The sequence below is a fragment of the Eumetopias jubatus genome, unplaced genomic scaffold, assembly GCF_037043125.1.
Source record: "Eumetopias jubatus isolate StellerSeaLion01/CBP00866 unplaced genomic scaffold, mEumJub1_p1.0 scaffold_14, whole genome shotgun sequence".
Lineage (NCBI taxonomy): Eukaryota > Metazoa > Chordata > Mammalia > Carnivora > Otariidae > Eumetopias > Eumetopias jubatus.
Window position 1 is genome coordinate 16,020,197 of NW_028274820.1, and position 24,032 is coordinate 16,044,228.

The window sequence follows — 24,032 nt, forward strand, 5'->3', positions numbered from 1 at the left end:
TCCAATCCAAGCCTTGGAGACTTCAGTCCCAATCTCGTGAGATCTCCTGGACATTGGGCGAGATTCAAATCCAAATCTCGTGTGGTCTCAATGATATCGGGTGAGATTTCACACCAATTCTCGTGAGATCTCATGGCCATCGGGCGAGATATTCCTGCACATCTCGTGAGATCTCATCACAACTTGGAGAGCTCAGACCAAATCTCGTGAGATGTCATGGATATTGCAAAAGTTTTCACTGTAAATCTCGTGAGATCTCATGGACCGCGGTCGAGATTTTACTTGCAATCTCTTGAGATTTCCTGGATGTCGGGTGAGATCTCATTCCAAATCTCGTGAGATCTCATGGACATCGGGTGCGAATTCACTCCAAAACTCGGGAGATGTTATGGACGTCGGGTGAGATTTCCCTCCAAATCTCGTGTGATCTCTTCGAAATCTCACTGGAACACGAACCAGCCTTTGTGGTCTAGGGCTCACACCTGTTGAAAGGGAAGCTAAACAGCCCGACACAGGTGTTGGGTAGTAAGAAGGGCAGGTGTTGGCATGATCACTGAGTATTATCGGCAACTTAGGAATCATTGTTGAGCACTACGACAGAATTCTCGGCTGTTCTATATGCTGTCTAAATGAAAAAATACAATAAAAAATAAAAAGTAAACCGATGAACCTAAGGGAAATGGAAGGAAAAATCAAATAAGACAAGACCAGAGAGGAAGACAAACCGTAAGAGTATCCTAAGTCTAGCTAACAAAGTGAGGGTTGCTGGAAGCAAGGTGGGTGAGGAATGGGGAAAGTGGGGAATGGGCATTAAGGAGAGTACTTGTAATTAGCACTGGGTGCTATACACAACAGATGGATCGCTAAATTCTAACCCTGATCCTAGTAACGCGCTCTGGGTTAAATTGGTCGTATTTAAATTCTTTTTCTTGGAAGAATTTTGTTAACATTTGGAGTCCCGATGCACTTGAAGTTGCCCAACGGACGGTGTTTATATATGGGCTCTGCCATGGGTATTTAGAAGGAGCTCTCCTTATTTCTGGGCTCAAAGAAAATGAAGTGACACCTCTCATTTGGGGACTTGGTCGCATTTTCATTTAAATTGTTGATATTTGGCCATCCATCCAGACAATTCCAAAACCTTGTTGAATTCCTAAGTTTAGCTTTACATTCAAGGACCCAGGGGATTTTCCTTCCATAGGCCGTACCCAGGGATTGCTGGAAAGTTCACATCCTTGTCCTGTGCAAGGAGAGAGTCTCAGGGTCTGATATCCTAAAGGAAGATTGCCCTATTGCTCCTGAGCTGCTTCTGAGCTCTCGGGGCATAAGCCTGCTGAATGATAGCCAGCTTCTAGTTCTCCCCTAGATGATTGAGGTGCCATTATGCTGAAGATTAGACAGGAAGCAGCACAGTCAGAGCCCTTTCAAGGAATACTACACCAAAGGCCTGCTTTGGAACACTTGAACATCAGCCAAGAGGACAAAAGCGTCACCCTCATTTGCTTCTGTGTCTCCCCATGCACGGTAAGGTCCATTTTAAAAACAGAAAACAAAACCAAGAGCAGACTTTCCGCTTTCTGAAGGAGGAATGCCGGCCTCTTAATGACAGGGCTCCCAAGTGCAGGGCAGGAACGTTGACCTTGGCCCAAGCCCACAGGTGTACGCTTTCCCTGCGGCAGACTGCTTGCCAGCAGACTGTGCTTTCTTCACATTAGCCCATTCTCATCGCTAATGAAGAACGTTGGCCTTCCATGCATCATTTTCCACCCTCTAGCTCTTTTTTCAATCTAAGATTGCCCTGGGCGTCATTCCGATCCAGTGTCTCAGAGTAATAGCCTCTATTTAAGAAGGTCCAGCTAAGTCCTTGTGACTGTGAGAGAGATTGGGGCACGTTGCCCCTTGTAACGGGCTTTCAGAACTATGGGGACCTCAGAGCTTAAGCCATTTGGACGTGCCCTGCGAGGAATGTTTCTGTGCAGGCTTGGCCCCAGGTTTTTAGAGGGACTGGGCCTCCTTTCTTGGGTAAAAGGAAATGAAGTGACACACTTCCTAACCAGATGTATCCTAGTCCCAATTGTATTGTCAAATTTCGGCCTTCACTGGAATCATTTCCATGCCCTTGCCGATGCTTTTTAAAATTTAGAGCTGGTTTACGCACGGCGAGGAGGGGATTCTACCCAAGCAGCCAGGACCCAACGATTGGTCGTGAGTTCCTACTTCAGTCCTGTGCTCAGTCAGCCTCTCCTTATGTGATAGCCCAAAGGAAAGGAAAGGTGGCTCTTCTCTCCTTGACCTTGAGATGCCCTCCTTTTGAGGAAGAGAAGTTCACCCATATGCTGCATGCTGGAGCATCTGGTACGTTCAGGAGGTGCCCTTTCCAGGACTATAGCACCAATGCTTGCATCTGAAACCTTGAGCATCACCTGGGAGTCCCATTAGTATAGCTGAATGACTGCAGCCTCTATCCATTCATGGGAAGGGCAAAACAAACACAACCACAACCACCACCAGCACCACCACAACACTACTGCCAAATTTCCCTCTCATTTTAAGAGAAGAACGCAGAGTTCCTGGTGACAGGGCTCCCAGGCCTAGACCTCGGTTTCCCTTTCCCCAAGGCCGCAGTGGTTTCTCATTCCTGGGAATGAAAATTGGGTGGCGAGGAGATGGGCCTAGTCACCTCAATCTAAACATGGTGTCTCATCGCATCTCTAATCAACACATTTGGCCCAGGATTTACCCACTTCCACCCTCTTGCTGTTTTTCTGCCGAGGTTCCCCTTGTGGGCCTTGTGCTCCAGTGTCTCAGAGCAATATCCTGTTCATGCAGCTAGAGGATCTGGAAGATTTTTTGTCACTGTGGGGACGTGTTGGCCACAGAGCCCCATGGGAATGCTGTTCAGAACTATGTTGGCCTGAGGAGGCCTAAGGCATTGGAAGCCTGCAAGCAGTGAATGTCTGTGCGTAGGCATGGCCAGAAGACTCATTTCTTGCGGGAGGGGAAAAAATTAGATGTCTCATTACAGTTTTATCTCACTTAAAATGGCCCTGCTTATATACATTCCTGTAGTCTCGCAGATTGTTGATGTCGCTCCTGGTACACATTCCAACTGGAAGGTGCTTTTCCTCACAGCAGCGCCTAGGATTCCTGGGGAGTTCCCTGGCCCTCTTATCCCTGAGCTTGTGGTGTGGCTCCCTTGGGTAAGTGTGTAGACAGGTAGGAAAGGCACCTGCCTCCCTAGCTCGGTGAGATGCCTCCGTTCTGGACAACCTAGTTCGAAATAGCGTTCAAAGAATGGAAACGGACAGAGAGGCAATGCGGACTTTCCTAGAGTTGAGAATAAACCAATGTTGAGACGAAAATACCTAGCAAAACCTGTTAGTCTCTGGGATCAGAAAGGCCTGTTGGCTTTGGCAATGGGAAAACTCCAGGGCCTCCCCCTGGGAGCCACAGAAACAAGAGGCCTTCATTCTTCCTTGGTAAAGAGTGGGAAATCTCCTGGAATCGGATGTCACTCCTGCTGCCTTTCCGTCTGTGGCGGCGAGGGGGGACACAACAAAACCAGAAACGCTTTAGTGTTAGCAGACTGGTTCTCCCAGCTGATGATGCGTTTGGAAGTAGCCATTGGAGGAGCATTCCTGGCACGAGCTCTTTTTCCACTGAGGAGGTCCCGGAGCACACCGCGCATGTGTCAACTGTCTGCTCTTCCGAACGAAGGCATCTCTGGCAGCCAGGGGAGGGAGAACAGCTGGCTGCCAAACAGAGCATTTCAAAGATCGGGACAAGAACCAAGCACTCCGAGGCAGAAGGGGAAACGTTCCTTTCGGCTCTCAGACACATTGCTCTCCCCTAGCACAGGATCTCAATGGGAACCTGCACCAACCGTGTGTGTATGGTGGACACACGGGTTGTGAGATGCCACCCAGAGTATTCCTCCATGTGAAACAACGTAGCTACCAAATCAGCAAGAGGATGGGATGGCTTCAAGGAAAACCAAAGTTCAACTCTTCCAATGGGAATGAAAGTTATCTGAGAGTGAGGTGTCTAACTTCAGCTCCCCTTGCCCCAGAAATGGAGGCAAGCTCCCTCCCAAACCCTCTGGCCATGCCTACACCCAATCTCTTGAGCTTTCTCCAAGGAGAGGAAAGTTTCTGACATTGGAGGTTTTCCGCCATTTCCATCAGTGTCTTGAGGCAGCCGTGATTCAGAGGTGGCAGGCTGCAACTCCCAGCTGCGGATCCAATGTTTGGAATGGGTGTTTGGAGCATTATTCCTTGAAGAAAGCTATTTCTGCCCTCAACAGGCCCTAGAGCATAGTAGGCCGTCCACATCCCATCTGTTCTTGAGAATGAAGGCATCTCCACCACCCAGGAGCCAGTATGGCAAGCTAGACCCCCATCTCTGTGCGTCTTCAGCCGGCCAAGTACCAAGTCCTCAGGGCCAGAAGGGCAAACATTTCTTTCAAAGAGGAGACTCTGGTTGTCTTAGCTTAGGAGAGGTCCAGAGTGGGAACTCACCACCAATCCCTGGGTGCTCTAAAGGTGAGTCACAACACCTTGGCCCATGAAGGTGCCCGTAGCCTTTGTTCAACAAACAGGCACGGCCATGGGAAACAGCACAAAGAGTGCCAGAGTCCCATGTCAACCGCAAATGGGACACAAAGTGACTAGCTCACTCTCCTAACAGGTTGGCACTTTTGGGAATAAGAATCAGCTGTGGACTTGGCTTCAGGGAAAGTGCCATGTGCCACCCCAGGTAAGCTTTAGCTCGAGGCCTGTCTTCCTCCTCCATAAAGGGAAGGGATGCTCCTGGTGCTGGCTGTTATTTGCCCTTTTCCATCAGTGGTTAGAGGTAGCAGTGATTCAGGGGTAGCCTGTTGGTTCTGCCACCTGACGACCAAGTATTGGGAACTGATTCTTGGTGCCATATTCCTTGAAAAATTTTGTGTCTGCACTGACCAGGTCCAGGAACACGATGCCCTTGTGGTGATGGTCTGTTCTTCAAAATGAAGACATCTCAATCATCCAGCGGATGTGGGGAAGCCGGCTAGGAATCACGGCACTTAGCTGGCCAAAGTCCAAGTGCTCAGGAACAGGAGAGCCATACTTCCCTTAGGACGTCAGCTCTTGCTTAGCATGGGATCACGCTTGGAACTGGCCACCCGTCCCTGGGTGCTGACTGCGTGTGGGACAGCACGATGGCCTCTGATGGCGACTCAAGATCTTGTTCGAACAAAGGGCAAAGGGGACGCCTGCATGGCTCAGTCGATTAAGCGTCTGCCTCCGGCTCAGCTCATGACCACAAGGTCCTGGGATCGAACCCTGCATTGGAAATGCACGTTGGAACAGCCGTTTTGGGAAACAGAGTGGAGCTTCCTCAGAAAATTCAAAACAGAGCTAGCTTTTGACCCAGCAATTGCTCGCCTGGGTATTTGCCCCAAGACACAGGTGGGGTGAAAAGAAGGGCCACATGCACCCCAATGTTCATAGCAGCAAGGTCCACACGAGCGAACCCGTGGAAAGAGCCGACATTCCCTTCAACAGATGAATGGAGAGAGATGATGTGGTCCATCTCTACAAGGGAATAATACTCACCCATCAGAAAGGATGAATACCCAACTTTGTCATCAACATCGATGGGGCTGGGGGAGAGCATGCTCAATGAAATTGGCCGAGCAGAGAAAGCCAATATCATAGGGCTTCACGGATTTGTGGAACATAAGGAATAGCATGGAGGGCGTGAGGAGAAGGAAGGGAAAAATGAAGGGGGGCAAATCGGAGCGGGAGACGAACCATGAGACGGTACGGACTCCAAGAAATGGAGGGTTTTAGAGGGGACGGGTGGATGGATGAGTTAACCCAGTGGTGGGTATAAGGACGGCAGGTATCGAATGGACCATTGGGTGTTCTAGGAAAACAATGAACCAGGGATCCCAGATCCAAAACGAATGATGTACTGTATGGTGAGTAAAAGTACAATTTATTAAAAGACCAAGAAAGCGCTTCTCTCTTCATGAAACAAGATGGTAGTTGAAATATGCATTCCCTCACAGCGTGATATCTGAGAGTTAAGTAGTTGGCACCTTCCTTTGGCTTCCACGCATACATTTGTAAGCATCCTCTCTTCCTGGAACGAGAATGCTTCATGAAAAAAAAAAAAAAAGGATTTCAAACCACGAAGTGTGTCTACTAAACTCACAACCCCAGTGTAACTAAAGGAAAGATACCTCTGTCCTATCCCGACCTCACGTGAGCCTTGGGATCATCTCACAAGATTGAGATTTCACTCCAAATCTCATGAGATCTCATGGAACTGGGGCCAGATTTCACTCCACATCACCTGAGGTCACAATGAGATCGGGCGAGATTTCACTACAATTCTCGTGAGATAGCAGGGACCTTGGGCGAGATTTCCCTGCAACGCTGGTCATATCTCTTGAGTTTGGGTGAGCTTTTACTCCCAGTCTGGTGAGGTCTCATCCAAAACGTGGACACGTCAGTGCCCATCTCATGAGATCTCATGCATATTGAGCGAGATTTCAATCTCAATCTCGTGAGATCTCATGGACATCGGGAGAGATTTCACTCCAGCTCTCGTGAGATCCTTTGGAATTCGGGGATCAATTCCTCCAGGTGTTGAGAGATCTCATCCGATCCTTGGAGACTTCAGTCCAAATCTCATGAGATCTCAGGATAATGAGGGAGAATTCACTCTATCTCTCGTGAGAAATCATGGATATCAGGCGAGATAATTCCAACACTCGTGAGATCCTATGGACATCGGGTGAGAATTCTTTCCAAATCCCGTGATATGTCATGGACCTTGGACCTGATTTCACTCCAAATGTCGTGTGGTCTCAATGACCTCGGGCAGATTTCACTCCAAATCTCGGGAGATATCAGGGACGACCGTGGGCGAGCTTTCAACCTAAACCTCGCGAGATCTCATGGACATCGGGCGAGATTTGCCACCAAATCTCCTGAGATCTCATGGACCTCGGTTCAGATTTCACTCCAAATCTCATGAGATCTCATGGAATTTAGGCGAGATTTCACTGCAAACCTCCTGAGCTCACAAGGAGATTGGGCGAGATGTCACTACAAATCTCATGAGATCTAGGGACCTTGGGCGAGATTTCCCTCCCGCTCTCGTGAGATCTCTGGAATTTGGGCGCGATTTTACTCCCAGTCTTGTGAGATCTCCTCCAAACCTTGGCGACGTCACTGTCAATCTCGTGAGATCTCCTGGGTATTGAGCGAGATTTCAATCTCAATATCGTGAGACTGATGGGCATCAGGTGAGATTTTATTGCATATCTCGAGAGATCTCAGAGACATTCGGGTGAGATTTCACTCCGAATATCCTGAGGTCCCAATGACATCGGGCGAGATTTCACGACAAATGTCGTGAGATATCAGGGAACTTGGGCGAGATTTCACTCCAAATCCCGTGAGATCTCTTGGAATTCAGCTGAGATTTTACTCCATCTCTCGTGTGCTCTCTTCCTCATTTGGAGACCTCAGTCCAAATCTCTGGAGATCTCATGGAAAATAGGTGAGATTTCACTCTAACTTTTGAGATATCGCATGGTCATTGGGCGAGATGTTCCTCCAAATCTCGTGAGATGTCATGGACACCGGGCGAGAATTCCCTCCAAATCTCGTGAGATGTCACGGACTTTGGGTGAGATTTCTCTCCAAATCTCGTGAGATCTCTTGGACTTTGGGCGAGATTTTACTCCAGGTCTCATGAGCACTCGTCCAACACTTGGAGAGGTCAGTGCCATTCTCGTGAGATCTCATGGATATTGAGTGAGGATTCCATCTAAATCTCGTGAGATCTCATGGACATCAGGTGAGATTTCACTCCGAATAGCCTGAGGTCACAATCACGTTGGGCGAGATTTCACCACAAATCTCGTGAGATATCAGCGACCTCAGGCGAGATTTCAATCCAAATATCGGGACGTCTCAATGACATTGGGCGACAGTTCACTAAACTCTCGTGAGATAAAAGGGCCCTAGGGCGAGATTTCACTCCACCTCTCGTGAGATCTCTGGGAATTCGCGGATAGTTTACTCCAAGTCTCGTGAGATCTCATCCAATCCTTGGAGACTTCAGTCCAAAACCCGTGAGATCTCAGGATAGGGAGCGAGAATTCAATCTATATCTTGTGAGCACTGAGGGACATCAGGCGAGATGACTGCAAATCTTGTGAGTACTCACGAATATCGGGTGAGATTCCACTCCAAATCTCCTGAGGTCTCAATGAGCTCGGGCAGATTTCACTCCAAATCTCGTGAGTTATCAGGGACGCGGGGCGAGGTTTCAATCTAAATGTCGTGAGATCTCATGGAAATCGGCCGAGATGTGACACCAAATCTCCTGAGATCGCAGGGACATCGATTGAGATTTCACTCCGAATCTCATGAGAGCTCATGGATGTTGGGCTCGACTTCACTCCAAATCTCCTGAGGTCCCAATGAGTCCAGGCGAGATTTCACTACAGATCTCGTGAGATAGCAGCAACCTTGGGCGAGATTTCTATCCAAATCTCGTGAGATCTCAATGACATCGGGGGAGATTCCTTCCAAATCTCGTGAGATATCAAGGACCTTGGGCGAGATTTCACCCCAACTCTCGTGAGGTCTCCTGGTCTGTGGGCGAGATTTGACTCCCATCCCGTTAAATGTCCTCCAAACCTTGGAGACGTCAATGCCAACCTCGTGAATTCTCATGGATACGAGCGAGTTTTCCATCTGAATCTCGTGTGATCTCATGGATATCGGGCGAGATATCCCTCCAAATCTCGTGAGATCTCGTGGACATTGGGCGAGATTTCACTCCCAACTCCTGAGTTCCCGATGACTTCGGGCGAGATTTCACTACATATCTCGTAATATTCAGGGACCTCGGGCGAGATTTCAATCCAAATCTCGCGAGGTCTCAATGACATCGCGTGAGATTTCACTACAAATCTCGTGAGATATCAGGGAGTTTGGGCGAGATTTACCTCCAACTCTCACCAGGACTCTTGGACGTTGAGCGAGACTTGACTCCACGTCTCGGAGATCTCATCCAAACCTTGGAGAATTCAGTCCAAATCTCATGAGATCTCATGGATATGGAGCGAAATTTCAATCTCAACCTCGTGAGATCTCATGACATCAGGAGAGATTTGACTCCAAATCTCGTGAGATCTCACGGATATCGGGTGAGATTTCTCTGCAAATCTCGTGAGATCATGGGCATTGGGTGAGATTTCACGCCAAATCTCTTGAGGTCACAATGACATGGGGCGAGATTTCACTATACTTCTCTTGAACTATCAGGGGTCTTGGGCAAGATTTCACTACAAATCTCGTGAGACATCAGGGACCTTGCGCGATATTTCACTCCAAATCTCGTGAGGTACCAATGACATCGGGCGAGATTTCCGCAGAAATCTCTTGAGATATCGGGAACCTTGGTTGAGATTTTACTCCAACTCTGGTGAGCTCTCTTGGAATTCGGGGTATTTTCCTCCAAGTCTCGCGAGAGCTCCTCCAGACCTTGGAGACATCAGTACAAATCTCGTGAGATCTCGTGGATATTGAGCGAGATTTCAATCTTTATCTCGTGAGACCTCATGGACATCAGGCGAGAATTTACTCCAAATCTCGTGAAATCGCATGGACATCGGCTGAGATTTCACTCCAAATATCTTGGGATCTCATGGACATCGGGTGAGATTTCACTCCAAATCTCCTTGAGGTCACAGGGACATCGGGCGAGATTTCACCTCAAATCTCCTGAGATATCATGGACTTTGGGTGAGATTTGTCTCCAACTGTCGCGAGATCTCTTGGACTGTGGGTGAGCTTTGACTCCAGGTCTCGTGAGATCTCATCCAAAACATGGAGACGTCAGTGCCAATCGAATGAGATCTCATGGATATTGAGTGAGTATTCAATCGAAATATCGTGAGATCTCATGGATATCCGGCGAGTTTTGACACCAAATCTCGTGAGATCCCATGGACATCGGGTGCGATTTCAGTCCCAATCTCACGAGATCTCATGGATATTGGGCGAGACTCACTCCAAATCTCCTGGGGTTCTAATGACATGGCGCGAGGTTTCAAGAAATCTCGTGAGATATCAAGGCCCTTGGTCGAGATTTCGGTCCAAATCTCGTGAGGTCTCAATGACATTGGGTGAGAGTTCATGACAAATCTCGGGAGATATCAGGGACCATGGGCGAGATTGCACTCCAACCCTCATGAGGTCTCTTGGTCTTTGGCGAGATTTCACTCCAAGTCTTGTGAGAGCTCCTTCAAACCTTGGAGACGTCAGTGCCAATCTCCTGAGATCTCATGGCTATGGATGGAGATTTAATCTAAATCTCGTGAGATCTCAAGGACATCAGGCGAGGTTTTACTCCAAATCTTGGGAGCTGTCATGGACATCGGGTGAGATATGTCTCCAAAACTCGTGAGACAATGGACCTTGGGCCAGATTGCACTCCATAGGTCCTGAGGTCACAATGACATCGGGCGAGATTTCACTACAAAACTCGAGAGATATCAGGGACCTTGGGCAAGGTTTCACTCCTAATCTCGTGAGATAGCAGGGACCTTGGGCGAGATTTCACTCTCAATCTCGTGAGATCTCTTGGAGTTCGGGCGAGATTTGATTCCAAGTCTCGTGAGATCCAATCCAAGCCTTGGAGACTTCAGTCCCAATCTCGTGAGATCTCCTGGACATTGGGCGAGATTCAAATCCAAATCTCGTGTGGTCTCAATGATATCGGGTGAGATTTCACACCAATTCTCGTGAGATCTCATGGCCATCGGGCGAGATATTCCTGCACATCTCGTGAGATCTCATCACAACTTGGAGAGCTCAGTCCAAATCTCGTGAGATGTCATGGATATTGCAAAAGTTTTCACTGTAAATCTCGTGAGATCTCATGGACCGCGGTCGAGATTTTACTTGCAATCTCTTGAGATTTCCTGGATGTCGGGTGAGATCTCATTCCAAATCCCGTGAGATCTCATGGACATCGGGCGCGAATTCACTCCAAAACTCGGGAGATGTTATGGACGTCGGGTGAGATTTCCCTCCAAATCTCGTGTGATCTCTTCGAAATCTCACTGGAACAGGAACCAGCAGTTGTGGTCTAGGGCTCACACCTGTTGAAAGGGAAGCTAAACAGCCCGACACAGGTGTTGGGTAGTAAGAAGGGCAGGTGTTGGCATGATCACTGAGTATTATCGGCAACTTAGGAATCATTGTTGAGCACTACGACAGAATTCTCGGCTGTTCTATATGCTGTCTAAATGAAAAAATACAATAAAAAATAAAAAGTAAACCGATGAACCTAAGGGAAATGGAAGGAAAAATCAAATAAGACAAGACCAGAGAGGAAGACAAACCGTAAGAGTATCCTAACTCCAGCTAACAAAGTGAGGGTTGCTGGAAGCAAGGTGGGTGAGGAATGGGGAAAGTGGGGAATGGGCATTAAGGAGAGTACTTGTAATTAGCACTGGGTGCTATACACAACAGATGGATCGCTAAATTCTAACCCTGATCCTAGTAACGCGCTCTAGGTTAAATTGGTCGTATTTAAATTCTTTTTCTTGGAAGAAATCTGTTAACATTTGGAGTCCCGATGCACTTGAAGTTCCCCAACGGACGGTGTTTATATATGGGCTCTGCCATGGGTATTTAGAAGGAGCTCTCCTTATTTCTGGGCTCAAAGAAAATGAAGTGACACCTCTCATTTGGGGACTTGGTCGCATTTTCATTTAAATTGTTGATTTTTGGCCATCCATCCAGACAATTCCAAAACCTTGTTGAATTCCTAAGTTGAGCTTTACATTCAAGGAGCCAGGGGATTTTCCTCCCATAGGCCGTACCCAGGGATTGCTGGAAAGTTCACATCCTTGTCCTGTGCAAGGAGAGAGTCTCAGGGTCTGATATCCTAAAGGAAGATTGCCCTATTGCTCCTGAGCTGCTTCTGAGCTCTCGGGGCATAAGCCTGCTGAATGATAGCCAGCTTCTAGTTCTCCCCTAGATGATTGAGGTGCCATTATGCTGAAGATTAGACAGGAAGCAGCACAGTAAGAGCCCTTTCAAGGAATACTACACCAAAGGCCTGCTTTGGAACACTTGAACATCAGCCAAGAGGACAAAAGCGTCACCCTCATTTGCTTCTGTGTCTCCCCATGCACGGTAAGGTCCATTTTAAAAACAGAAAACAAAACCAAGAGCAGACTTTCCGCTTTCTGAAGGAGGAATGCCGGCCTCTTAATGACAGGGCTCCCAAGTGCAGGGCAGGAACGTTGACCTTGGCCCAAGCCCACAGGTGTACGCTTTCCCTGCGGCAGACTGCTTGCCAGCAGACTGTGCTTTCTTCACATTAGCCCATTCTCATCGCTAATGAAGAACGTTGGCCTTCCATGCATCATTTTCCACCCTCTAGCTCTTTTTTCAATCTAAGATTGCCCTGGGCGTCATTCCGATCCAGTGTCTCAGAGTAATAGCCTCTATTTAAGAAGGTCCAGCTAAGTCCTTGTGACTGTGGGAGAGATTGGGGCACGTTGCCCCTTGTAACGGGCTTTCAGAACTATGGGGACCTCAGAGCTTAAGCCATTTGGACGTGCCCTGCGAGGAATGTTTCTGTGCAGGCTTGGCCCCAGGTTTTTAGAGGGACTGGGCCTCCTTTCTTGGGTAAAAGGAAATGAAGTGACACACTTCCTAACCAGATGTATCCTAGTCCCAATTGTATTGTCAAATTTCGGCCTTCACTGGAATCATTTCCATGCCCTTGCCGATGCTTTTTAAAATTTAGAGCTGGTTTACGCACGGCGAGGAGGGGATTCTACCCAAGCAGCCAGGACCCAACGATTGGTCGTGAGTTCCTACTTCAGTCCTGTGCTCAGTCAGCCTCTCCTTATGTGATAGCCCAAAGGAAAGGAAAGGTGGCTCTTCTCTCCTTGACCTTGAGATGCCCTCCTTTTGAGGAAGAGAAGTTCACCCATATGCTGCATGCTGGAGCATCTGGTACGTTCAGGAGGTGCCCTTTCCAGGACTATAGCACCAATGCTTGCATCTGAAACCTTGAGCATCACCTGGGAGTCCCATTAGTATAGCTGAATGACTGCAGCCTCTATCCATTCATGGGAAGGGCAAAACAAACACACCCACAACCACCACCAGCACCACCACAACACTACTGCCAAATGTCCCTCTCATTTTAAGAGAAGAACGCAGAGTTCCTGGTGACAGGGCTCCCAGGCCTAGACCACGGTTTCCCTTTCCCCAAGGCCGCAGTGGTTTCTCATTCCTGGGAATGAAAATTGGGTGGCGAGGAGATGGGCCTAGTCACCTCAATCTAAACATGGTGTCTCATCGCATCTCTAATCAACACATTTGGCCCAGGATTTACCCACTTCCACCCTCTTGCTGTTTTTCTGCCGAGGTTCCCCTTGTGGGCCTTGTGCTCCAGTGTCTCAGAGCAATATCCTGTTCATGCAGCTAGAGGATCTGGAAGATTTTTTGTCACTGTGGGGACGTGTTGGCCACAGAGCCCCATGGGAATGCTGTTCAGAACTATGTTGGCCTGAGGAGGCCTAAGGCATTGGAAGCCTGCAAGCAGTGAATGTCTGTGCGTAGGCATGGCCAGAAGACTCATTTCTTGCGGGAGGGGAAAAAATTAGATGTCTCATTACAGTTTTATCTCACTTAAAATGGCCCTGCTTATATACATTCCTGTAGTCTCGCAGATTGTTGATGTCGCTCCTGGTACACATTCCAACTGGAAGGTGCTTTTCCTCACAGCAGCGCCTAGGATTCCTGGGGAGTTCCCTGGCCCTCTTATCCCTGAGCTTGTGGTGTGGCTCCCTTGGGTAAGTGTGTAGACAGGTAGGAAAGGCACCTGCCTCCCTAGCTCGGTGAGATGCCTCCGTTCTGGACAACCTAGTTCGAAATAGCGTTCAAAGAATGGAAACGGACAGAGAGGCAATGCGGACTTTCCTAGAGTTGAGAATAAACCAATGTTGAGACGAAAATACCTAGCAAAACCTGTTAGTCTCTGGGATCAGAAAGGCCTGTTGGCTTTGGCAATGGGAAAACTCCAGGGCCTCCCCCTGGGAGCCACAGAAACAAGAGGCCTTCATTCTTCCTTGGTAAAGAGTGGGAAATCTCCTGGAATCGGATGTCACTCCTGCTGCCTTTCCGTCTGTGGCGGCGAGGGGGGACACAACAAAACCAGAAACGCTTTAGTGTTAGCAGACTGGTTCTCCCAGCTGATGATGCGTTTGGAAGTAGCCATTGGAGGAGCATTCCTGGCACGAGCTCTTTTTCCACTGAGGAGGTCCCGGAGCACACCGCGCATGTGTCAACTGTCTGCTCTTCCGAACGAAGGCATCTCTGGCAGCCAGGGGAGGGAGAACAGCTGGCTGCCAAACAGAGCATTTCAAAGATCGGGACAAGAACCAAGCACTCCGAGGCAGAAGGGGAAACGTTCCTTTCGGCTCTCAGACACATTGCTCTCCCCTAGCACAGGATCTCAATGGGAACCTGCACCAACCGTGTGTGTATGGTGGACACACGGGTTGTGAGATGCCACCCAGAGTATTCCTCCATGTGAAACAACGTAGCTACCAAATCAGCAAGAGGATGGGATGGCTTCAAGGAAAACCAAAGTTCAACTCTTCCAATGGGAATGAAAGTTATCTGAGAGTGAGGTGTCTAACTTCAGCTCCCCTTGCCCCAGAAATGGAGGCAAGCTCCCTCCCAAACCCTCTGGCCATGCCTACACCCAATCTCTTGAGCTTTCTCCAAGGAGAGGAAAGTTTCTGACTTTGGAGGTTTTCCGCCATTTCCATCAGTGTCTTGAGGCAGCCGTGATTCAGAGGTGGCAGGCTGCAACTCCCAGCTGCGGATCCAATGTTTGGAATGGGTGTTTGGAGCATTATTCCTTGAAGAAAGCTATTTCTGCCCTCAACAGGCCCTAGAGCATAGTAGGCCGTCCACATCCCATCTGTTCTTGAGAATGAAGGCATCTCCACCACCCAGGAGCCAGTATGGCAAGCTAGACCCCCATCTCTGTGCGTCTTCAGCCGGCCAAGTACCAAGTCCTCAGGGCCAGAAGGGCAAACATTTCTTTCAAAGAGGAGACTCTGGTTGTCTTAGCTTAGGAGAGGTCCAGAGTGGGAACTCACCACCAATCCCTGGGTGCTCTAAAGGTGAGTCACAACACCTTGGCCCATGAAGGTGCCCGTAGCCTTTGTTCAACAAACAGGCACGGCCATGGGAAACAGCACAAAGAGTGCCAGAGTCCCATGTCAACCGCAAATGGGACACAAAGTGACTAGCTCACTCTCCTAACAGGTTGGCACTTTTGGGAATAAGAATCAGCTGTGGACTTGGCTTCAGGGAAAGTGCCATGTGCCACCCCAGGTAAGCTTTAGCTCGAGGCCTGTCTTCCTCCTCCATAAAGGGAAGGGATGCTCCTGGTGCTGGCTGTTATTTGCCCTTTTCCATCAGTGGTTAGAGGTAGCAGTGATTCAGGGGTAGCCTGTTGGTTCTGCCACCTGACGACCAAGTATTGGGAACTGATTCTTGGTGCCATATTCCTTGAAAAATTTTGTGTCTGCACTGACCAGGTCCAGGAACACGATGCCCTTGTGGTGATGGTCTGTTCTTCAAAATGAAGACATCTCAATCATCCAGCGGATGTGGGGAAGCCGGCTAGGAATCACGGCACTTAGCTGGCCAAAGTCCAAGTGCTCAGGAACAGGAGAGCCATACTTCCCTTAGGACGTCAGCTCTTGCTTAGCATGGGATCACGCTTGGAACTGGCCACCCGTCCCTGGGTGCTGACTGCGTGTGGGACAGCACGATGGCCTCTGATGGCGACTCAAGATCTTGTTCGAACAAAGGGCAAAGGGGACGCCTGCATGGCTCAGTCGATTAAGCGTCTGCCTCCGGCTCAGCTCATGACCACAAGGTCCTGGGATCGAACCCTGCATTGGAAATGCACGTTGGAACAGCCGTTTTGGGAAACAGAGTGGAGCTTCCTCAGAAAATTCAAAACAGAGCTAGCTTTTGACCCAGCAATTGCTCGCCTGGGTATTTGCCCCAAGACACAGGTGGGGTGAAAAGAAGGGCCACATGCACCCCAATGTTCATAGCAGCAAGGTCCACACGAGCGAACCCGTGGAAAGAGCCGACATTCCCTTCAACAGATGAATGGAGAGAGATGATGTGGTCCATCTCTACAAGGGAATAATACTCACCCATCAGAAAGGATGAATACCCAACTTTGTCATCAACATCGATGGGGCTGGGGGAGAGCATGCTCAATGAAATTGGCCGAGCAGAGAAAGCCAATATCATAGGGCTTCACGGATTTGTGGAACATAAGGAATAGCATGGAGGGCGTGAGGAGAAGGAAGGGAAAAATGAAGGGGGGCAAATCGGAGCGGGAGACGAACCATGAGACGGTACGGACTCCAAGAAATGGAGGGTTTTAGAGGGGACGGGTGGATGGATGAGTTAACCCAGTGGTGGGTATAAGGACGGCAGGTATCGAATGGACCATTGGGTGTTCTAGGAAAACAATGAACCAGGGATCCCAGATCCAAAACGAATGATGTACTGTATGGTGAGTAAAAGTACAATTTATTAAAAGACCAAGAAAGCGCTTCTCTCTTCATGAAACAAGATGGTAGTTGAAATATGCATTCCCTCACAGCGTGATATCTGAGAGTTAAGTAGTTGGCACCTTCCTTTGGCTTCCACGCATACATTTGTAAGCATCCTCTCTTCCTGGAACGAGAATGCTTCATGAAAAAAAAAAAAAAGGATTTCAAACCACGAAGTGTGTCTACTAAACTCACAACCCCAGTGTAACTAAAGGAAAGATACCTCTGTCCTATCCCGACCTCACGTGAGCCTTGGGATCATCTCACAAGATTGAGATTTCACTCCAAATCTCATGAGATCTCATGGAACTGGGGCCAGATTTCACTCCACATCACCTGAGGTCACAATGAGATCGGGCGAGATTTCACTACAATTCTCGTGAGATAGCAGGGACCTTGGGCGAGATTTCCCTGCAACGCTGGTCATATCTCTTGAGTTTGGGTGAGCTTTTACTCCCAGTCTGGTGAGGTCTCATCCAAAACGTGGACACGTCAGTGCCCATCTCATGAGATCTCATGCATATTGAGCGAGATTTCAATCTCAATCTCGTGAGATCTCATGGACATCGGGCGAGATTTCACTCCAGCTCTCGTGAGATCCTTTGGAATTCGGGGATCAATTCCTCCAGGTGTTGAGAGATCTCATCCGATCCTTGGAGACTTCAGTCCAAATCTCATGAGATCTCAGGATAGTGAGGGAGAATTCACTCTATCTCTCGTGAGAAATCATGGATATCAGGCGAGATAATTCCAACACTCGTGAGATCCTATGGACATCGGGTGAGAATTCTTTCCAAATCCCGTGATATGTCATGGACCTTGGACCTGATTTCACTCCAAATGTCGTGTGGTCTCAATGACCTCGGGCAGATTTCACTCCAAATCTCGGGAGATATCAGGGACGACCGTGGGCGAGCTTTCAACCTAAACCTCGCGAGATCTCATGGACATCGGGCGAGATTTGCCACCAAATCTCCTGAGATCTCATGGACCTCGGTTCAGATTTCACTCCAAATCTCATGAGATCTCATGGAATTTAGGCGAGATTTCACTGCAAACCTCCTGAGCTCACAAGAAGATTGGGCGAGATGTCACTACAAATCTCATGAGATCTAGGGACCTTGGGCGAGATTTCCCTCCCGCTCTCGTGAGATCTCTGGAATTTGGGCGCGATTTTACTCCCAGTCTTGTGAGATCTCCTCCAAACCTTGGCGACGTCACTGTCAATCTCGTGAGATCTCCTGGGTATTGAGCGAGATTTCAATCTCAATATCGTGAGACTGATGGGCATCAGGTGAGATTTTATTGCATATCTCGAGAGATCTCAGAGACATTCGGGTGAGATTTCACTCCGAATATCCTGAGGTCCCAATGACATCGGGCGAGATTTCACGACAAATGTCGTGAGATATCAGGGAACTTGGGCGAGATTTCACTCCAAATCCCGTGAGATCTCTTGGAATTCAGCTGAGATTTTACTCCATCTCTCGTGTGCTCTCTTCCTCATTTGGAGACCTCAGTCCAAATCTCTGGAGATCTCATGGAAAATAGGTGAGATTTCACTCTAACTTTTGAGATATCGCATGGTCATTGGGCGAGATGTTCCTCCAAATCTCGTGAGATGTCATGGACACCGGGCGAGAATTCCCTCCAAATCTCGTGAGATGTCACGGACTTTGGGTGAGATTTCTCTCCAAATCTCGTGAGATCTCTTGGACTTTGGGCGAGATTTTACTCCAGGTCTCATGAGCACTCGTCCAACACTTGGAGAGGTCAGTGCCATTCTCGTGAGATCTCATGGATATTGAGTGAGGATTCCATCTAAATCTCGTGAGATCTCATGGACATCAGGTGAGATTTCACTCCGAATAGCCTGAGGTCACAATCACGTTGGGCGAGATTTCACCACAAATCTCGTGAGATATCAGCGACCTCAGGCGAGATTTCAATCCAAATATCGGGACGTCTCAATGACATTGGGCGACAGTTCACTAAACTCTCGTGAGATAAAAGGGCCCTAGGGCGAGATTTCACTCCACCTCTCGTGAGATCTCTGGGAATTCGCGGATAGTTTACTCCAAGTCTCGTGAGATCTCATCCAATCCTTGGAGACTTCAGTCCAAAACCCGTGAGATCTCAGGATAGGGAGCGAGAATTCAATCTATATCTTGTGAGCACTGAGGGACATCAGGCGAGATGACTGCAAATCTTGTGAGTACTCACGAATATCGGGTGAGATTCCACTCCAAATCTCCTGAGGTCTCAATGAGCTCGGGCAGATTTCACTCCAAATCTCGTGAGTTATCAGGGACGCGGGGCGAGGTTTCAATCTAAATGTCGTGAGATCTCATGGAAATCGGGCGAGATGTGACACCAAATCTCCTGAGATCGCAGGGACATCGATTGAGATTTCACTCCGAGTCTCATGAGAGCTCATGGATATTGGGCTCGACTTCACTCCAAATCTCCTGAGGTCCCAATGAGTCCAGGCGAGATTTCACTACAGATCTCGTGAGATAGCAGCAACCTTGGGCGAGATTTCTATCCAAATCTCGTGAGATCTCAATGACATCGGGGGAGATTCCTTCCAAATCTCGTGAGATATCAAGGACCTTGGGCGAGATTTCACCCCAACTCTCGTGAGGTCTCCTGGTCTGTGGGCGAGATTTGACTCCCATCCCGTTAAATGTCCTCCAAACCTTGGAGACGTCAATGCCAACCTCGTGAATTCTCATGGATACGAGCGAGTTTTCCATCTGAATCTCGTGTGATCTCATGGATATCGGGCGAGATATCCCTCCAAATCTCGTGAGATCTCGTGGACATTGGGCGAGATTTCACTCCCAACTCCTGAGTTCCCGATGACTTCGGGCGAGATTTCACTACATATCTCGTAATATTCAGGGACCTCGGGCGAGATTTCAATCCAAATCTCGCGAGGTCTCAATGACATCGCGTGAGATTTCACTACAAATCTCGTGAGATATCAGGGAGTTTGGGCGAGATTTACCTCCAACTCTCACCAGGACTCTTGGACGTTGAGCGAGACTTGACTCCACGTCTCGGAGATCTCATCCAAACCTTGGAGAATTCAGTCCAAATCTCATGAGATCTCATGGATATGGAGCGAAATTTCAATCTCAACCTCGTGAGATCTCATGACATCAGGAGAGATTTGACTCCAAATCTCGTGAGATCTCACGGATATCGGGTGAGATTTCTCTGCAAATCTCGTGAGATCATGGGCATTGGGTGAGATTTCACGCCAAATCTCTTGAGGTCACAATGACATGGGGCGAGATTTCACTATACTTCTCTTGAACTATCAGGGGTCTTGGGCAAGATTTCACTACAAATCTCGTGAGACATCAGGGACCTTGCGCGATATTTCACTCCAAATCTCGTGAGGTACCAATGACATCGGGCGAGATTTCCGCAGAAATCTCTTGAGATATCTGGAACCTTGGTTGAGATTTTACTCCAACTCTGGTGAGCTCTCTTGGAATTCGGGGTATTTTCCTCCAAGTCTCGCGAGAGCTCCTCCAGACCTTGGAGACATCAGTACAAATCTCGTGAGATCTCGTGGATATTGAGCGAGATTTCAATCTTTATCTCGTGAGACCTCATGGACATCAGGCGAGAATTTACTCCAAATCTCGTGAAATCGCATGGACATCGGCTGAGATTTCACTCCAAATATCTTGGGATCTCATGGACATCGGGTGAGATTTCACTCCAAATCTCCTTGAGGTCACAGGGACATCGGGCGAGATTTCACCTCAAATCTCCTGAGATATCATGGACTTTGGGTGAGATTTGTCTCCAACTGTCGCGAGATCTCTTGGACTGTGGGTGAGCTTTGACTCCAGGTCTCGTGAGATCTCATCCAAAACATGGAGACGTCAGTGCCAATCGAATGAGATCTCATGGATATTGAGTGAGTATTCAATCGAAATATCGTGAGATCTCATGGATATCCGGCGAGTTTTGACACCAAATCTCGTGAGATCCCATGGACATCGGGTGCGATTTCAGTCCCAATCTCACGAGATCTCATGGATATTGGGCGAGACTCACTCCAAATCTCCTGGGGTTCTAATGACATGGCGCGAGGTTTCAAGAAATCTCGTGAGATATCAAGGCCCTTGGTCGAGATTTCGGTCCAAATCTCGTGAGGTCTCAATGACATTGGGTGAGAGTTCATGACAAATCTCGGGAGATATCAGGGACCATGGGCGAGATTGCACTCCAACCCTCATGAGGTCTCTTGGTCTTTGGCGAGATTTCACTCCAAGTCTTGTGAGAGCTCCTTCAAACCTTGGAGACGTCAGTGCCAATCTCCTGAGATCTCATGGCTATGGATGGAGATTTAATCTAAATCTCGTGAGATCTCAAGGACATCAGGCGAGGTTTTACTCCAAATCTTGGGAGCTGTCATGGACATCGGGTGAGATATGTCTCCAAAACTCGTGAGACAATGGACCTTGGGCCAGATTGCACTCCATAGGTCCTGAGGTCACAATGACATCGGGCGAGATTTCACTACAAAACTCGAGAGATATCAGGGACCTTGGGCAAGGTTTCACTCCTAATCTCGTGAGATAGCAGGGACCTTGGGCGAGATTTCACTCTCAATCTCGTGAGATCTCTTGGAGTTCGGGCGAGATTTGATTCCAAGTCTCGTGAGATCCAATCCAAGCCTTGGAGACTTCAGTCCCAATCTCGTGAGATCTCCTGGACATTGGGCGAGATTCAAATCCAAATCTCGTGTGGTCTCAATGATATCGGGTGAGATTTCACACCAATTCTCGTGAGATCTCATGGCCATCGGGCGAGATATTCCTGCACATCTCGTGAGATCTCATCACAACTTGGAGAGCTCAGTCCAAATCTCGTGAGATGTCATGGATATTGCAAAAGTTTTCACTGTAAATCTCGTGAGATCTCATGGACCGCGGTCGAGATTTTACTTGCAATCTCTTGAGATTTCCTGGATGTCGGGTGAGATCTCATTCCAAATCCCGTGAGATCTCATGGACATCGGGCGCGAATTCACTCCAAAACTCGGGAGATGTTATGGACGTCGGGTGAGATTTCCCTCCAAATCTCGTGTGATCTCTTCGAAATCTCACTGGAACAGGAACCAGCAGTTGTGGTCTAGGGCTCACACCTGTTGAAAGGGAAGCTAAACAGCCCGACACAGGTGTTGGGTAGTAAGAAGGGCAGGTGTTGGCATGATCACTGAGTATTATCGGCAACTTAGGAATCATTGTTGAGCACTACGACAGAATTCTCGGCTGTTCTATATGCTGTCTAAATGAAAAAATACAATAAAAAATAAAAAGTAAACCGATGAACCTAAGGGAAATGGAAGGAAAAATCAAATAAGACAAGACCAGAGAGGAAGACAAACCGTAAGAGTATCCTAACTCCAGCTAACAAAGTGAGGGTTGCTGGAAGCAAGGTGGGTGAGGAATGGGGAAAGTGGGGAATGGGCATTAAGGAGAGTACTTGTAATTAGCACTGGGTGCTATACACAACAGATGGATCGCTAAATTCTAACCCTGATCCTAGTAACGCGCTCTAGGTTAAATTGGTCGTATTTAAATTCTTTTTCTTGGAAGAAATCTGTTAACATTTGGAGTCCCGATGCACTTGAAGTTCCCCAACGGACGGTGTTTATATATGGGCTCTGCCATGGGTATTTAGAAGGAGCTCTCCTTATTTCTGGGCTCAAAGAAAATGAAGTGACACCTCTCATTTGGGGACTTGGTCGCATTTTCATTTAAATTGTTGATTTTTGGCCATCCATCCAGACAATTCCAAAACCTTGTTGAATTCCTAAGTTGAGCTTTACATTCAAGGAGCCAGGGGATTTTCCTCCCATAGGCCGTACCCAGGGATTGCTGGAAAGTTCACATCCTTGTCCTGTGCAAGGAGAGAGTCTCAGGGTCTGATATCCTAAAGGAAGATTGCCCTATTGCTCCTGAGCTGCTTCTGAGCTCTCGGGGCATAAGCCTGCTGAATGATAGCCAGCTTCTAGTTCTCCCCTAGATGATTGAGGTGCCATTATGCTGAAGATTAGACAGGAAGCAGCACAGTAAGAGCCCTTTCAAGGAATACTACACCAAAGGCCTGCTTTGGAACACTTGAACATCAGCCAAGAGGACAAAAGCGTCACCCTCATTTGCTTCTGTGTCTCCCCATGCACGGTAAGGTCCATTTTAAAAACAGAAAACAAAACCAAGAGCAGACTTTCCGCTTTCTGAAGGAGGAATGCCGGCCTCTTAATGACAGGGCTCCCAAGTGCAGGGCAGGAACGTTGACCTTGGCCCAAGCCCACAGGTGTACGCTTTCCCTGCGGCAGACTGCTTGCCAGCAGACTGTGCTTTCTTCACATTAGCCCATTCTCATCGCTAATGAAGAACGTTGGCCTTCCATGCATCATTTTCCACCCTCTAGCTCTTTTTTCAATCTAAGATTGCCCTGGGCGTCATTCCGATCCAGTGTCTCAGAGTAATAGCCTCTATTTAAGAAGGTCCAGCTAAGTCCTTGTGACTGTGGGAGAGATTGGGGCACGTTGCCCCTTGTAACGGGCTTTCAGAACTATGGGGACCTCAGAGCTTAAGCCATTTGGACGTGCCCTGCGAGGAATGTTTCTGTGCAGGCTTGGCCCCAGGTTTTTAGAGGGACTGGGCCTCCTTTCTTGGGTAAAAGGAAATGAAGTGACACACTTCCTAACCAGATGTATCCTAGTCCCAATTGTATTGTCAAATTTCGGCCTTCACTGGAATCATTTCCATGCCCTTGCCGATGCTTTTTAAAATTTAGAGCTGGTTTACGCACGGCGAGGAGGGGATTCTACCCAAGCAGCCAGGACCCAACGATTGGTCGTGAGTTCCTACTTCAGTCCTGTGCTCAGTCAGCCTCTCCTTATGTGATAGCCCAAAGGAAAGGAAAGGTGGCTCTTCTCTCCTTGACCTTGAGATGCCCTCCTTTTGAGGAAGAGAAGTTCACCCATATGCTGCATGCTGGAGCATCTGGTACGTTCAGGAGGTGCCCTTTCCAGGACTATAGCACCAATGCTTGCATCTGAAACCTTGAGCATCACCTGGGAGTCCCATTAGTATAGCTGAATGACTGCAGCCTCTATCCATTCATGGGAAGGGCAAAACAAACACAACCACAACCACCACCAGCACCACCACAACACTACTGCCAAATTTCCCTCTCATTTTAAGAGAAGAACGCAGAGTTCCTGGTGACAGGGCTCCCAGGCCTAGACCACGGTTTCCCTTTCCCCAAGGCCGCAGTGGTTTCTCATTCCTGGGAATGAAAA